The sequence below is a fragment of the Chiloscyllium plagiosum genome, chromosome 22 (assembly GCF_004010195.1).
Source record: "Chiloscyllium plagiosum isolate BGI_BamShark_2017 chromosome 22, ASM401019v2, whole genome shotgun sequence".
Taxonomy (NCBI): Eukaryota; Metazoa; Chordata; class Chondrichthyes; order Orectolobiformes; family Hemiscylliidae; genus Chiloscyllium; species Chiloscyllium plagiosum.
In genome coordinates, this window is record NC_057731.1 from 4,592,354 (window position 1) to 4,604,766 (window position 12,413).

General features: G+C 41.8%; 1 protein-coding gene across 3 annotated transcripts in view; it reads right to left on the minus strand.

Moving 5' to 3' along the window:
- Nucleotides 1-12,413, minus strand: part of nrbf2b (nuclear receptor binding factor 2b) — a 33,382-nt gene that overhangs the window by 12,573 nt on the left and 8,396 nt on the right. The window lies entirely within an intron of this gene.

Below are 12,413 nucleotides of genomic sequence, written 5' to 3' on the forward strand. Positions count from 1 at the left end.
CTATTGCATATTATGAGTGGTGATTACTCCCAAATATACACATGAAACGGGTTGCAAAATGTTCTGAAAGCAAATCTTTGCCAATATGCCACTATGCTTTGCACTACATCTCATCTGTAATTCCATCTATGACTCTAAACACCTGTGACAGCAATGAATACATCCCTCCCAATACAAATTATACTCGCAAAATAGCGTATAAAGCCTTGGATTAGAAATCACACAAGCCATAACTGCAACTGCACATTTCAAACTAAAATTGGTATTCAAATCAGAGGCTTAGACCATAAAATGTTGGTGCAGAAACAGGCCATTAGGCCAATTAGCCCTCTCCAGTTCAACGAGACAGCAGCTAATCTGATAGTCCTCAACTCCATAACCTCAATTCCCTTACTGTCTATTTTGGTCTTTAATATACTTAACGATCAAGCTTTGAAAGCATTCCGCAGTAAGGATTTCCACAGATTCACTACCTTCGTAAGATATCACTCCTCATCCATGTTAAAGAGTGACCGCTTGTTCTGAGATTAAGCAGTTTGATCTTAGAATCTCCCAAAACGAGGAAACAACTTCTACTTTGTCTAGTCCCCTAGGAATTTTATGTTTCCTCTCATTCTTTTTGTTAGTTAGCCAATCCTCTACCCATGCTAGTACATTACTTGCAACACCATGGATTCATCTTATTTAGTCGTCTTACTTGCAGTCCTTTTCAAATGGCTTTTGGAATTTCAAGTATTACATCTACTGGTTCTTCCTTATGTATCTTGCTTTTTATCCCCTCAAAGAACTCCAACAAGTTTGTCAGATATCATTTTCCCTTCATGAAGTCATGTTGACTCTGCATGGTCATCTTATCTATTTCTAAATGCTCCTTTATACATCCTTTATAACAGACTCTGAAATGTTCCCAATGACAGATGTTAAGCTAACTGGTCTATAGTTACCCATTTTTGTCTCCCTCACTGTTTGAATAAGAGAGTGTTAGATTGGCAGTTCTCCAGAATCTAAGGATTCTTGGAAGATTACTAGCAGTGTACCTTCCACCGCTGTAGCTACTTCCTTTAAATTCCGAGGATACAACACATCACGTCCAGGGGACTTGTCACCCTTTAACCCCCATTAGCACTTTATCTCTCGAGATACCATGTTCATTTCCTCCCTCTTTACCACAACCTCTTCTGATTATTTAGCTTTTTTGAAATACTAATGTTGCCTCTACTGTAAAGGTTGATGCAAAGAAATTATTCAATTCTGCCATTTGTCTGGCTCCCCATTATTATTTTCCAGCATACTTTCTAAGAAGCCTATATTCACTTTGGCCACTCTTATTTTTAGGTTTCTTAAATAAGTTCTTACTATCAGTTTTCGTATAACTTGCTTGCTTGTTCTAAGTTTATTTTCTCTTCTTTTTTTGGGCATCCTTTGATTGAAATCTGTTTTTTTAAAAAAACACATGCCTGCATCTTATTAAGATTCACATTTCAAATAGCTAATAGAAAATAGATGTTAAAAAGTGAAAGCTGCAACAGAAGATGAAGGATGGGAAAAAATCGTGGCTATAAGAATTGCTCCACCTTTGAGGTATTTTCAGTGCTGGAGGCGATTTTCTTGAATTCTAGGTGAAGTACTGCTTCATAAGCTGTTTCATGTCTTGAAACTTTGGAAAAAAAAAGATGCAAAATAACAGCACTTCACAAAGGAGAAAGAGAGACAAAGCAGTGACCACGTGGGAAGTGAATCAAAACGGAGAAGTAAACCTGCACAGCTGTCTGACCCAGCAGGGAACACAGCTGACTGCCTCTGCTGTTTGGTTTCAAGTATTTCTGGGCATCAGAGTTGTGCTAAGAAAAATAAAGAAACAATGAAGTTGGAGAAACCTGTGTGGACGAGTTCACAGCAGGGGAGGAGCTGAATGGCTAGTTTGAAAGAGTAATTTTTTTCTCCCTCTGTAAATCTACAATTGTGAGTAGAATGGGTTCTTGCTCGAATATATGTTTTTTAGATCTGTATCTTGATTAAACTTTAAAAATATAAAAAATAGGCACTAAGAGGGTAGCAATATCTGGATTACTCCTGGTGCCACGGGCTAGTGAGGGTAGGAATAGGAGGATGGAGCAGATGAATCCGTGGCTGAGGAGTTGGTGCAGGGGAGAAGGATTTTGGATCATTGGAATCTCATCTGGGATAGAAATGACCTGAATAAAGAGGACGGATTGCAGCTGAATTGGAAGGGGACTAATGTATTAGCAGGGAGATTTGCTAGAGCTGCTAGAGAGTACTGAAACTAGTAAGGTGGTGAGGTGGAACCCAAGGAGACAGTGAAAAAACAGATTAGTGAGACTGGTGCAGATGGGAAAAGGACCAAGTCAAACAATCAAGGCAGGCAGAACAATGCAGAGAATGAGGTAGGACTGATAAATTAAACTGCATTCGTTTCAATGCAAGAGGCTGAACAGGTATGGCAGATGAACTCAGGGCATGGTTGGGAACACTGGGATTGGGATATCACAGTGATTACAGAAACGTGGCTCAGGGATGGACAGGACTGGCAGTTTAATGTTCCAGGGCATAGGAAGGATAAAAAAAGGTGGGGGGGGGGGAAAACAAGAGATGCATGGGAGTGGCATTTTTGATTAGGAATAACAAAGTTTTTTGAAGAAGGAATGAAGATGATTGATGAGGGCAGAGCAGTGGACATGATCTATACGAACTTCAAAAAGGCATTCAACAAGGTTCCTCATGGTAGTCTGGTCAGCAAGGTTAGTGCATACAGAATACAGGGAGAACTAGTCATTTGGATACAGAACTGGCTCGTAGGTAGAAGACTGAGGGTTGCTTTTCAGACTGGAGGGCTGTGACCAGTGGTGTGCCACAAGGGTTGGTGCTGGGTCCACTACTTTTCCTCATTTATATGAATGATTTGCATGTGAACATAGGACATATAGTTAGTAAGTTTGCTGATTACACTAAAATTGGAGGTGTAATGAACAGTGAAGGTTACCTCAGAGTACAACGGGATCTTGATCAGACGGGCCAACTGGCCAAGGAGTGGCAGATGGAGTTTAATTAAGATAAATGGGAGGTGTTGTGTTCTGGAAGGGCAAATCAGGTCAGAACTTATATACTTAATGGTTAGGTCCTGGGGAGTGTTGCTGAACAAAGACACCTTGGAATGCAGGTTCATAGTTCCTTGAAAGTAGAGTCACGGGTAGATAGGATAGTGAAGGTGGTGTTTGGTATGCTTTCCTTTATTGGTCAGAGTATTGAGTATAGGAGTTGGGAGGTCATGTTGCAGCTGTACAGGGCATTGGTTAAGCCACTAGTGGAATATTGCGTGCAATTCTGGTCTTCCTACAGGAAGGACGTTATGAAATGTGAAAGGGTTCAAAAAGGATTTACAAGGATGATGGCAGATTTGGAGGGTTTGAGCTATTAGGAGTGGTTGAATAGACTGGGGTTATTTTCCCTGGACCATCGGAAGGTGAGGGGTGACCTTACTGAGATTTATAAAATCATGAGGGGCATGGATAGGGTAAATAGCGAAGGTCTTTTCCCTGGGGCTTAAGAGACCAAAACTAGAGGGCATAGGTTTAAGGTGAGAGGGGAAAGATTAAAGAGGAATCTGAGGGGCAACTTTTTCTACACCAAGTGCAGTGCCTGTATGAACTTTGCTGCCAGAGGAAGTGGAGGAGGCTGGTACAATTAGAACATTTAAAAGGTATGTTGATAGGTATATGAATAGGAAGGGTTTAGAGGGATATGGGCCAAATGCTGGAAAATGGACTAGATAGAACATAGAACAGTACAGCACAGTACAGGCCCTTCAGCTCTCGATGTTGTGCCAACCTTTTATTCTACTTTAAGATCAAACAAACGTACATACCCTTCATTTTAAAATCATCTATGTGCCTATTCAAGAGTTGCTTAAATATCCCTAACGTATCTGACTCTATTACCACCACTTGCAATGCATTCCACGCACCCATCACTCCCTGTTTAAAAAGCAACCTCTGACATTTCCCGTCAACCTTCCTACAATCACCTTAAACTTATGCCCCCTTATGATACCCATTTCTGTCCTGGGAAAATGTCTCTGACTATCCACTCTATCTATGCCTCTCATCATCTTGTACACCTCTACACAGTCACCTCTCATCCTTCTTCACTCCAAAGAGAAAACCCCAGCTCCCTCAACTGTTCTTCATAAGACATGCCCTCCAGTCCAGGCAGCATCCTGGTAAATCTCCTCTGCACCCTCTCTCGAGCTTTCACATCTTTCTTATAATGAGGTGACCAGAACTGAACACAATATTCCACATGTGGTCTCACCAAGGTTTTATAGAGCTGCAACAAAACCTTACAGCTCTTAAACACAATCCCCCTGCTAATGAAAGCCAACACACCATATGCCTTCTTCACAATCCTATCAACTTGGTCTGGCTTACACGTAACTCCAGACCCATAGCAATGTGGTTGATCTTTACTGCCCTCTGGGCAATTAGGAAAAGGCAATAAATGCTGACCTAGCCAACGATGCTCCCATTCCATGAGTGAAAGAAAAGAAAACTCTAAATACAAATTAGATAGATTAACAAGTGGCACACTGTGTTCAATTATATCACAGATTGCTGAACTAGTTTTACTTTTCTGTGTGGGGTTTAACCATTCTTGAGCTGAAAATGTGTTATTGGAAAAGCGCAGCAACACATTTTCAGCTCTGATCTCTAGCATCTGCAGTCCTCACTTTCTCCTTAACCATTCTTGAACCAATGTTTGGATAAAAAAGGTCACAACGTGATATGGACAGAATTAGGAAACCCAAGGCCACCTTCTACAATTCAGCAAGACATCTCAGGAGAAGAGATTATCTACACCATGGGATCTTGGACTGTTGATTTGGTTAGTCAGTTAAATTTATGTACACAAGATGTACCAATGACAAAGGACATCACATTGTACTTTGACAGCTGTATGCAAAGTCCTGGCAGAGTGCGTTACACGGTGGCTTGTAAGTGAAGGCCTCCACAGAGAGAAAGCAATAGATGGAAGAAAATCTTTCGGAATGTTTTATTAAAACAGGCCTTCTGGCAAACTAATATCTAACAAATATGATGTGCATTATACTTGAATTGATTTTAATTAATTTACTGCAAGATTACAATCTAGATAGATCAGGTGAAAGTACATTGACTTTAGTACATTACTTTATGAATCAGTTAGCAATAAGCAGTAACACAAAGGAATTTTAGCAACAGGTTAAAATGATCACGAATAGAAGACAGCTGTAGGAGTTCCAGCTTATTAAGGCCTAGAGAACGGTCACAATATTCTTGCCTGCAACAGTTCCTCACGTGAATCCCTAATGGCTGTTCAAGGTTACATCAAGGCCAGAAAATTCCTCACTGAGGCAGAACTGAAGCCAGAACTCAAAGGGAGAAAAGGAAGTTATGCAGAAGTTGCTTTTGCACACCTTGCTCAAGCACAGCATCGCTGGGAGAGTTCTGGCTGCCTCATCACCCTCATATACAAAAATGGCAACTTCAAATGATACATGGATTTTTTTCAAACAACTGAAAAGTTATTGCTTTAAAGAATGGAAAAAGATCAGAACATAGCAGCAGTAGGCCATTCAGTCCCTTGTTCTGGATCAGTGGTGCTGGAAGAGCACAGCAATTCAGGCAGCATCCGAGGACAGGCAAAAATCGACATTTCGGGTAAAAGCCCTTCATCAGGAATAAATTCAGTCCCTTGTGCCTGCTTCATTACACTCTGCATTAGCATGGTTGACCATCTACTCAATGCCATATCGCCACAGAAACTCCATATCCCTTAATGTCAATAGTAACTAGAAATCTATCACTATCTTGAAAACACTCAATGTCTGACATACTTTTGCCCTCTGGTAGAGACATCTAGACATTCCAAACGTTAGGAGGCGAAAAGTGTGACACTGGAAAAGCACTGCAGATCAGGCAGCATCCAATGAACAGGAGAGTCAACATTTCGTTCATCCTGTTGAAGGGCCTATGCCCGAAATGTCAAGTCTCCTGATCCTCAGATGGTGCCTGACCTGTTGTGCTTTTCCAGCGCCACACTTTTCAATTCTGATCTCCAGCATTTGCAACCATTCCAACCATTCACCACCTTCTGAACAGAGATGCCCCTCATCTGATGCTTTTTTTAAAAACTAACACCATATCCTTGGTTCTAGAGCCCTCAGCCATGTTTTTGTAATCTACTCACTTCTCATGGGAACTGGAAAGTCTGAAAATAAAGACATTCTAGAGAGACAACAAGAATACTGGCAACAAACAACAGTGTGGATTCAACAATCAAAATAAAACTAAGAAACTAACTACTAGAGAAATAAAACCCTTAGTCTGGAAATTTGTTACGAAAGGATTGCTTGTGTAACTGGGAAACCTGTCTTTCACACTGACTGCCTAATGATTATTCACACCAATAAACTATTAATGGCCTTATTTTGAGACGATGCAATGCTCTCCCCCGATTTATTTCAACCAGGCAACACAAATCTTATTGCAACTTAGACCAAAATAGTTTAGTTTTGATGTGTGGGCTGTTTATTAAATGAACATAACTTTGAACTTGAGAAAATATTTTAGGAGGATACAGCAAGATGGGTAGGAATAGGGCAGCATTTTAACACAAGGCTCCACATTAAGGAACATCAAACACAGCACCCTAATTTGTCTTTGTTGAGCAGCCAACTGGATAATGCAGACTTTCCTCGTATCCTGAAACAAACACTGATTATTTGCTCTTTCTGCACAGAGGATAATTTGGACTCCCAACACAACCGTCTCTTTAAAACGATCGTTCCTTCCAGAGTTCTCTATAAAGCAGAATCTCCTCCCATCTAAATGCAAATGTTGCACTGACAATGGAGTGCCACAAGGATCGGTGCTGGGTCCACTACTTTATCATTTATATAAATGATTTGGACGTGAGCATAAGAGGTTTAGTTAGTAAGTTTGCAGATGACACAAAATATGCGTAGTGGACAGCGAAGAAGGTTATCTCGGATTACAACGGGATCTCAATCAGATGGGCCAATGGGCTGAGTGGCAGATGGAGTTTAATTTAGATAAATGTGAGGTGCTGCATTTTGGGAAAGCAAGTCAGTGCAGAACGTATACACTTAATGGTAAGGTCCTAGGGCGTGTTGCTGAACAAAGAGACCTGGGAGTGCAGGTTCATAGCTCCTTGAAAGTGGAGATGCAGGTAGATAGGATAATGAAGGTGGCGTTTGGTATGCTTTCCTTTATTGGTCACAGTATCAAGTACAGGAGTTGGGAAGTCATGTTGAAGCCGTACAGGATATTGGTTAGGCCACTTTTGGAATATTGCATGCAATTCTGGTCTCCTTCCTATCAGAAGGATGGATGTTGTGAAATTTAAAAGGATTCAGAAAAGATTTACAAGGATATTGCCAGGTTGGAGGATTTTGAGATATAAGGGAGAGGTGGAATATTGCGTGCAATTCTTGTCTCCTTCCTATCGGAAAGATGTTGTGAAACTTGCAAGGGTTCAGAAAAGATTACAAGGATGTTGCCAGAGTTGGAGGATCTGAGCTACAGGGAGAGGCTGAACAGGCTGGGGCTGTTTTCCCTGGAGCACCAGAGGCTGAAGGGTGACCTTATAGAGGTTTATAAAATCATGTGGGGCAGGGATAGGATAAATAGACGAGTCCTTTTTCCTGGGGTGGGACTCCAGAACTGGGAGGGCATAGATTTAGGGTGAGAGGGGAAAGATATCAAAGAGACCTCAGGGGCAACTTTTTCATGCAGAGGGTGGTGCGTGTGTGGAATAGGCTGCCAGAAGTAGTGGTGGAGGCTGGTACAATTGCAACATTTAAAAGGCATCTGGATGGGTATATGTAAAGGAAGGGTTTGGAGGGATGTGGGCCAGGTGCTGGCAGATGGGACTAGATTGGATTGGGATATCTGGTAGGCATGGACGAGTTGAACTGAAGAGTCTGTTTCCATGCTGTACATCTCGATGACTAAATGGAGAGATTGGCAAACCGGTTGGAAAGGTGTCATCCCATTTCCCTATCCCTGTATCAGTCAAAGCAAAACGCTCAAAGACACAGTACAGCTTTACCTCCTTCATCTTTATTACGGGTCCTGGAGGGAGAGAGCACAATCGCCCATGTGCACAGAGACATGAGTTCTCAGTTTTCTCTTGAACAACACATTCTTAATGAATTATATAGTCACTTGCAGGGAGGAGCATCTAGATAAGGTGACATACATATTGATTGGGTGACCATTACAATCAGCGAGTTTCAATAGTAAAGATGAAGCCATCTGCTGTTACACACTGAATGTTCTTAACCTTAACTGGCTTCACATAATCAATGCTTTTCACCTTGTTTAACTGACTTTGCATAACAAATGCTTCTTCATCTTGTTAAATGGCTTTACACAATGAAAGCTTTTTTCACCTTGTTAAACCTTGCCTCCAGCACCTCATTGTTTACTGCAAGCTCTTATCTGCATATCTGCAGAAAGTCATGCTCACTGAGCCTTTTGTCATCCAAAATTTAACTCTTTCCCTACCTGTTCATACCTTACACACTTAAAGGGAGAAATAAAAAGTGTAATTAAGGGAGTTTGCTATGAAGAAAGAAGTGCTGATGAAAGATGGAGTACCCAAGTGAGTAGCAGTTATGGCAGAAGACTGTGGGTTCAGAAGGAAATACATAAATACATACAAGTAAAACAGGTGAAAGAGGCAGCAAGTGAGGAAAAGTTGTAGGAAGACTAACCTGGGGAAATAGGTGATAAATAAATAAAAGAAACTGAGTGAAAGATGACTCAGTAAATAGTACAAGGGGGATAAAATGGATACAAAGGAAACAGGCAATTTGCAAAAAACAGAAGTGAAAAAAAACTAAGTAAAATAACTATAGCAAAGCAATAAAACAGCTGGAAATGGAGAAACACGTATGAATGAACAAAGACCGAAGAATGCACCGAAACCTTCTCTCTCTCTCTCTCCATTCCCTTCCCCCTCACCCCACAAACCTCATCTCCCCCTCCCACGCACCCCCACAAAACAGACATGTCCAAGAAGTTCAAAGGAACTCTTTTCTGCAGTCCAACACAAACCAATCAATGGCCAGACTTGGGTCAGATAAATGTAGAGACTTAGGTTATGCTTCGATTTTCTGCAAGTGGCAAAAATGTTCCCCCTCATACCAATTCTGGTTTTCCTGCTATAGAAAAGATGTTGTGAACTTTAAAAGGTTCAGAAATTATTTACAAGAATGTTGTCAGGGCTGGAGGGTTTGAGCTATAGGGAGAGGCCTAATAGGCTGGTATTGTTTTCCCTGGAGCATCGGAGGCTGAGGAGTGATAAGTTTATAAAATCATAAGGGGCATGGATAGGGTGAGTAGCCAAAGTCTTTTCCCCAGGGTAAGGGAGTCCAAAACTAGACGGTGTAGGTTTAAGGTTGGGGGGGGGGGGGGGGGAAGGAGGAGGATTTAAAAAGGGACCCAAGCTCCTTTCATGTTTGGAATGACCTGTCAGAGGAAATGAAGGAGGCTGGTACAATTACAACAACATTTAAAAGACATCTGGATGGGTATATGAATAGGAAGAGTTCAGAGGGATATGGGCTAAGTGCTGGCAAATGGGACTAGATTAGTTTTCGATATCTGGTTGCCATGGACGAGTTGGACATGCTGTGCAGCTCTATGACTCTAAGTTGTTGGGCCAAAATGACCGGTTTCCACACTGTAGGGGTTCTATGATTCTATTATACGATAACCTTTTAATCCCATACTAATCAAGAACCTATCTACGCCTGTCTTAAATACACTCAATGTCTTAGCCTCCAACGCATTCTGTAGCAATGAGTTCCACAGATTAACCACCTGACTGAAGAACCTCCTCTTCATCTCAGTTCTAAAGGCTCATCCCTTCATTCTGAGGCTGTGCCTTTGAATTCTAGCTTCCCAACATCCACTCGACCCAAATCTCTTAGTACGCTAAGTTCAATGCAGAGTGACACCATGAAGGACTCTCCTCTTCAACCTCTCCCCTTACCTGAGGCATGGGGACCCTCAGTTTAAAGCACCACCAGTCTCTCTCCAATGACAAAGCAGCCCTACGGTCTGGAAAGACTATGCCGACCTTACCTTTACTTTTATGCAGCATCGTTGATAAGTCTAACCATTACAAATGTGCGGATATGGTACAGTCATTTTTAGGAAAAAGACTGGACATGGCGACACCAATAGTTAAAAATTGCTACAAATCATCTGACTATACAACTACAACCATGTGACAGACAGAGAGACATATCCAGATATGTAACAACTCTCACAAGACAACAAAGTTCCTTGATGATTCACTGAGAGAGAGAATGCAAATTAGGTACGGACTAGTACAAAGACCAAGAACCACAGGTGGAATAAGAGCTGTTTCCCGAACACCAGCGTAGCACGACTTACTTTTTGCATAAGTCACCCTGTAATAGTGGTCATCCTAACATGCTAGCTAAGAATGCTTTGAAAAGGTAAGCTGCCTCGACAGAGGGGTTCCATCTTGAACTACCAAAGGAAAATATGTCTCCCCAGGCACAGAGCATGACGAAAAGTTTGAAGGCTCTTGAAAGTTAGTGGTCTGCTGTAAAGCAATTAGCTCAGAAGTCACAACACCAGGTTATAGTCCAACAGGCTTATCAGAACTCAAGTTTTCAGAGAGCAGTTCCTTCATCAGATGAAGTCATCTCACCTGAGAAAGGAGCAGCGCTCTGAAAGCTTATCATTTCAAATAACCCTGTTGGACTATAACCTGGTGTTGGGTGACTGCCTGACCTTGTCCACCTCAGACTAAGACCGGGATCTCCACATCATGTAAGGCAACTAAGCAGCCAGAAAAGCCTTGCCTGCAAAACCAGGAATCTGTCAACTCTCTCTCTCTCTCTCTCTAAGTCTCTTGTTTTATAAACTTCCACCTGAACAATAAAATACCAAGAATTCTTTTCGACCTATCTGTACTTTTTTTAAATTTTGACCTTCATTTTTTGTTACTAAATTTCTCTTTTAATCACTGAAGATTCCATAATAACAATAAAGTAACCTCCATCTATTTAAACTAAATATTTAAACCAAAAGCTTGACTTCTGCGCACTTTAACTTGAATCATACAAACTGAGGAATGCTTTCCTGTCAGAGTTAAAAAGCATTGTTCCTTCAACAGGGAGTTGTGGCACAGATTCGTAAGACATAGACTTTATAGCAAAAGATTTCTTGCTATAGCTCAACACAGAACAATCCTGGCTATCCGAACATCAATTATCTGAATTTCGGATTATCTGATCAAGATCTCAAGGTCTCGTAAAAACGTAATCTGAACAATCAGTTATTCAAACAAAATTCTCCCTGCCTGTCTTGTTCGAATAATCAAGGTTGTTCTGTATACTGTTTCAGTAGCATATCACTGAGGTCTTTTGCTATAAATTCTGTGTCTTATGATCTTGGTCCAGAGCTACCTGATGAAGGAGCAGCACTACGAAAGTTAGTACTTCCAAATAAACCTGTTGGACTATTACATAGTGTTGTGTGATTTTTAACTTTGTCTACCCCAGTTCAACGCCGGCACCTTCACATCCTCCCTGTCAGAGGGTTGGCGCTGAGGGAGCGCTGCATAATGGAGGTCTTGTCTGTCTGATGAGATGCAAGTCCTGCCTGCACTCTGAAGTGGTTTAATAGGTTCAATGGTGCTAATTTGCTTAAGAACAGAGATCTCCATCAATTGTCATCAAAAAAACTAAAAGAACTAGTTGACGTGTCATTGAAATTTATTGGATCTTGCTATGTGCAAACTGACGGGCAACTTCCTTTTTCACACAGAGAATGGTTCGTGAATGCAATGAACCTCCAGAGGACGTAATGGATGCGGGTACAGTCACGCTCAAAAGACACCTGGATAAGTACATGAACAAGAAGTTTTTTGGAGGGTTATGAGCCAAGTACAGGCAGGTGGGACTAGTTTAATTTGGCAACATGGGGTGATTCACCCTGACCAAACCTGTGCTGTACCGGGCAGGAAGATCGCTGAGAGTCGCGCACTCCTCAGAGATACGATCGCCTACGTGCAGGACAGGGGGGTGGACACCTGCCTCATCAGCCTGGACCAGGAGAAAGCCTTTGATAGGATATCGCATACATATATGAGGGATGTCCTCTCCAAAATGGGCTTCGGGGAGGGAATCGCTAATTGGATCAGACTGCTCTACACCAACATTGTCAGTGCAGTCTCAATCAACGGGTGGGAATCAGATAGCTTCCCAGTCAGATCTGGAGTCAGGCAGGGCTGCCCCCTCTCTCCTGCCTTGTTTGTGTGCTGCATACAGCCATTTGCCGAGTCCATCAGGA